The sequence below is a fragment of the Nycticebus coucang genome, chromosome 4, assembly GCF_027406575.1.
Source record: "Nycticebus coucang isolate mNycCou1 chromosome 4, mNycCou1.pri, whole genome shotgun sequence".
NCBI lineage: Eukaryota > Metazoa > Chordata > Mammalia > Primates > Lorisidae > Nycticebus > Nycticebus coucang.
Genome location: NC_069783.1, coordinates 56832641 through 56838640, shown reverse-complemented (window position 1 = coordinate 56838640; position 6000 = coordinate 56832641).

The window sequence follows — 6000 nt, the reverse complement described above, 5'->3', positions numbered from 1 at the left end:
TGCAATATTTTTCTTTCTGTGTCTGGCTCATTTCACTTAGTACACATGAATGGATCTGGAGGATGTTATGCTAGATAATATCCAAAATAAAGTGATGAATGATATTAACTAAGAACATAGTAAAAAAAGAGGACCCAGAACAAATTTCCAAAGGAATAGCTAAGGGGCAGAGAAAAAGGCTACAGTTTAGGACATGTCAGTAAAGCCAAATTCTATCAAGAGGACAGGTATATTACTGTCACCTGGGTCATTAACCACTAGATGTTTACTGAACACTTACTAAACAGAAAGCTGGATCCCTGATGGGTCGGAAGATGCACAAAATAGAATTACAACTGTTTGGTAGTTCGTGATATAAGTCACAGGAGTGAGCGTGAACTAACTGTAAAGAATACTTTGGATCCTGCGAGGAGAATGTGGCAAGAAGGACACTCATTCAATCACTAGCTCACTCACCCCTTTATTTACCCATTCACACAATAGATTTTGAGTACTATTCCAAGAAAAAGAAACCATGTTACACAGGTCAGTAACACACGCTTTATCAATAGAATAAAGAAGAGCATACTGCTTCCAGGGTTTTCATTTGCAAATACTGTATTTAAGTTTCCTGTATATTATCTATACAAAAAAAACCAATGTATTTTCTGAGGATAAGGAAAGAAAATGATTCATTGACACTGAGGAACCCATTAATGCAGTGGCTTTGCAGAAAAACACAAAGAGGACTAAATTCATCTAAGTAATTTTGAAGTACCTAATATGTATTTTACGTTAAACTTAACCTTATAGTGATACAAAAGAAGTCATAGAAACATTAGGGCAAGGTTATATTTAGAGGATAATTGAGTGCTAAACAATGGCATATTGACCAGAAATATAATCCAGAGAGCATGGATTAATTTGACCCCAAAATATAATGTCCCTAAAAATAAGATATTGTCCCATAATACATTCTGAATAATTAAGCCTTCCACCCTTCACCTGACTTAGCCTCTGCTAAAGATACAGTGATTTTTGTTCCATTGTGTAGGGTGAGAAAAACAAGCCATAACTTTACTATATTTTTCACTAAGTTTAGAAAAGAAAACATCTTGGAAAGGCTTTAATAGAAAATCTAAAGCTGGAAGAGTTTTAAACTTTACATTGAAAATGACCCCATTTTTCCTCCAAGGACAAAATCTGGCTCAAAGAGGCCTCTTCCTTGAGCTTTGCCCAGGCCATGATCATGGGACTCCTGGCTAAGGCTATAATGCAGACTATGTGGCTAAGTCCCCACGCATTGTACTGAACACTTATCCTAACAAAGTGTCTGTAGACATAAATGTAACAGCCACGTTAGAATTACAGGCTGTAGAAAATATTGCAGTATGAATTATTTGTCAAGAAATTAAAGATGCATTATACTTTGCCGAAAAAGAACTGTCTAATGTGTTTCTTTTTTTTTTTTTTTTTAAAAAAAGTGCTTGCTTGCAAAATATTTGGAAAGTAAATTATCTATTACTATTGCTTGCTTGCTAATTGTCAGTAATGATCCTTTTCAATTACTATGGTGAAGTAGGTCAGCCAATTTTTAGTGCACATGAAACTTGCAATTTAGAGCAAGGCGGCATATCAGCAAGTTAGGTTTTAATATGATTGAGCAAATAAATAGGCTTTCTTTCAGTCTTCTTAACCCTAAACATGGATCCCAACCAGCTTTAATATCTAAAAGTAATTATGCTTCATTTTATTTATATTATTTCATAACTATAATCACAACAAAACATTCTTAATCCTTTTTATTTTATTAATTAATAGACTTTTTCAGAACAGTTTTCAGTTTACAGAAAAATTGTGCAAGTAGTTCAAAGTTCCCATTTATGCCTTTCCCCCCAACTTACCAATTGTTTTTCTTTACCTAAACTCTTCTTTGAGTATTTGGTGTTCTTGAATGGTGTTCTTAGAAACTGAGATGATCTTCAACTGGGCTTGCCATATTTACTCCCATCATTTTCCAGGTTTCCAGTATCTCATCCACTAATAGGGGAAAGAAAACTGACAATCTGGACAGAACTGATGAGGGACTGGGCTGAAGCAGCAACTGGGATGGAGAGGAAGAGAGAGTCTGGGGTGAATGCAGAATGACCTGCCACGGAAGTAGATGCCTGTGTGGGTGGAAGGGCATTAAGAAGTCTCCGGTTTCTGCCCTGGGCTACTGGTGTGGCCACTAACTTAGAAGGAGAAATTTGAGAAAAGGAGCACATGTGGAGAAGTAGGAAATACTGATTTGCTGTACTTAAAGGGCCTTTAAGTGAAGATGCCAACTTTGCAGTTGAAGTAGGGCCACAGCTCAGGAAACCAGTCCTGCAGGACTAAAGTCATGTGAATCATCAATGTTCCATGAAAGCAGAAACATGGCTGGATATGGGTCAGGCAGGGAAAGCTGCATTTGTAGAAAAAACAGACCAGTGTAAAAGCCACCGAATCCTTGAGTCTCACAGGGCTCGGAAGGCAGTCGAGGAGTGAATGAATCTCAGATATTAGATTGGACACTCTCCTTCCAATGCCAGCTTTACTGCCTAACTGAATGACCTTAGGCAAGTCATTTTATATTCCTGGGTGTCTCTCTCTCTCATCACTTAATGAAAAGAGATAATGACGTTTACCTAATTTACTCCATAGATAGACAAAAGATACAAGTTAATGTGTGAAAAGTGTCCTTGGATACTAAATGTAAGACCTTATCTATCTCCTGAGGTTGAAAGTTCTTTGGCAGTTCTAACAGGGGAGGAAGAGCGGAAGAAGAGAGAAGGGAGGAGCAGGGCAGGCCTAGGGGAGTATTAACACTCACCAAGCGGAGGATTAAGCAATAGCAGCTTTTTAAAATTTAACCCTTTTTCCTGGCAAGCCCTTTATGGTTTAAATTTATCTGCCCCCAAAATGATACATTGCAGTCCTGACTCAACGTGTGACCTTTTTTGGAAAAACAGTTGTTGCTGACATCCTTAGTTAAGATGAGATCGTGCTGGAAAAAGGTGAACCCCTACTCCACAATACTGGTGTTCTTACAAGAAGATGACCATCTGGAGGCACAGAGACATAGGGAGAATGCTGCGTCAAGACAGAAACAGAGACTGGGGATGTGCAGCTGCAAGCCATCAGATGCCAAAGACTGCTGGCAAGCCACTAGAAGCTAGGAAGAGGCAGGGAAGAACATCTGCCCTCCAAGTTTCAGGTGAAGCAAGGCCATAGTTTCAGACTTCTAGCCCCAGAACTGTGAAACAATGAATCTGTGCTGTTTTAAGCCTCCTGTTTATTGTGATGTTAAGGCAGCCCCAGGAAACTGCTAGAGGACTAAGCACCTTCTGTTTAGGAAAGTCTTTGATAGAGCTCAAGGTTTCTGTTTTAAAGCAGATGAATAAAACAAACCTAATGGTGGGGTAAGAGATTTTAAAAATTGTAAGCATTGTGGGTGTTTTCCTCGATTGCATACAGGGATTGCATATGCAAATAAGCAGGGTCACTCTTACCAGCACAAGAAGCCATTTATTTCAGGCATTAAAGCCGAGTCAGCCGCTGGGCAGCCTGATCAGCCTCAATCTGTTGCATCATTAGAGATTAAATGAGTGGCTTAAATGTGTTTCTGAGATCCAGAGATGTGAGATGAATATGTCCTGAGCATCATTTCTGCCTACCCAGGGCTTGGAATTGGCCCTGATTCACAGTAAGCAGACCTCCTTTCCACCACTGTTGAATGGGGCTGAGAGGACACCACTTATCCATACAAGATATCCAAGCGTACTGTCAAGGACTTAAGAAATATGTTTCAGGTCTGGCTCTGCCCCTTTGGAGGCTTTTAGGTAAACGCTTAAGTGGGTATCTGTAAGTTTTTATCAATTCAGCATCTTTTGCTTTCAGGAATTGTTTCCCCCTCCTCCACGCTAATATCCAATGGCCTCACTTCTCTTATCTTGGGGCCAGGCAGGTGCTAGTGCTTGTCTCTAGCTCAGCCAATCTAAGGGTTTTGCAAACGTTATATGGACATCATATAATGTTTGGTGGAATGTTTGTCTTCCGTATTGTGAGCATGACAAGCCAGTGCTGCAGGCAGCTGTTTTGCAGCTACGTGGAGCAGGTCCGCTCAACTATGAAACCAACACAGAAGAAACCAGGGCCAAATGATGGAGAGGGACACAGCCACAGGATCGTCATTTGAACCAATAAATCCAGCTGTTCCTAAAGCCATATCATCCCCTTGGATTTGTCAGTTGTATAAACCAAAGACTCATCCTCCTCCCACTTTGTGTTTAGTTTAAGACCGGTTTTATGATTACTTAAACTGTCTGGCTTTCAGTTTTTTTCGTTTATAAACTGAGGGGATTGCCCTTCAATTTCTGCTACCTCCATGAGAAGAACATGCCCTGGCTGAAATCTCTGTCATGAAAGGGACAGGTGACACAGGGAGTAGTACCCCCGTAACACCCACAGACCAGGGGCTTAAAGCAGAGCTGCCGGCTGAGCCCAGCCTAATCAACCACGTCCCAGGCAACCCGTCACTGCGTGGGCAATAATACAAAGATGTTTTAAAGTAATAATCATAAATCAAATGGGTTGGAAGATGTTTAAGACACAGTCAACTTTATATCCTCTCATGTCTAAAAAAGTAAACATTAATAGGCAGATGCTTCCCATCCACAGCTCTACAAACTCAACTTTTTCCTTAGCATCCCTGGTCTTAAGTCTAAAATTGTGACCATTTTACTTCTAAATTTCAGAAAAGAAAAAAGCTGCATATATTATGCACCAGTGGAAATTAAATGGATCCGGATATCAGTTTCAGCTTTTGAATTTTAGAGCAAGGATATTAATTCAGAGATTATCTACTCCAGTTTCCTCCATTTAAAGATGAGAATCCTGAGGTCCAAAAAGCTGTCCTGACCTATCCAAGATCTCTTGGCTAGTTAATGTACTGTGGAACTAGAATGCCAAGCTTTTTAATTTTTACTCCATCACTCCTTCAATTATGACAAATCTTCTCTTGTGTTTACCAAGTTGGAAGGACTCAAAACTATGATTCCCTTTAACCTCATGTTTCTAATTTCTCTAAGTATATTCAGGGGTTTTGAAAGCTATGAGCTTGAAAAATCAAAGTTTCTTCTTGTCCAAACGATTAAAGAACAAATGGAAGCAGCCAGTAAGCCTGATGCCTTGTGATAAGCCTATTTTATATTTCATAATTTTCTATTCCATGAGAGTGAAATGTTTCTGCCATTCAAAAAAAAAAAAAGAAAGAAAGAAAGAAAGCCCGATTTAAGTCACCACTCCATCTTTGTCTTTTATGACAGCAATTTTTCAAAGGTTGAGCAGAGTTACCCCCACACCTGCTTCTTTTAAACTGAAAGGGACCCAGCTGCACTCTGTAGGGAAATCACATAGACAACCGGAGATCTTGTCAATTTACAGCCAAGCTTGGCTGGAGAAAAGTGGATAGCTGATTTGAGAAGATAGGGAATAAGTACATTTACCTGAAGATGAGTGTGGCCTAGCTGAAGAGACCAGAGATAATGAGGAAGGCTTCCTTTGGTTTGGTGGGGAAATCCATGATTCTGTAACATCAATCAAGACAGTTTTATCTGATTGCTAAGTTTCAAGAAAACCAGTGAACATTTAAAATAGCTATACGGAAAGAGAAAAAAAGGAGATAAAGGAAAGTACAATCATTCTCTGTTATGTAAAGTTGGAAACTAAAGCCCTAAATGGTATAGAATTAATATTAAATTTTAATGCTATCACATTGAAGTAGTGAATTTAGGTTAATTTTATAAGAACAAAGAATAGCTTTTTAGATTTCCAGGCCTTACTGTAAGGGATTATGACTTCAGTTCAACGCATATAAAAGAGAAACCGTGCTTTGGCATGAGAGGGCTGAGATAAAAAAAAAAAAAATGAACTTCTTTAAAACCAATTTTTTAAAAAGTGTACTTGAAAATAATCACACATCATCTATTCTTCTAGATG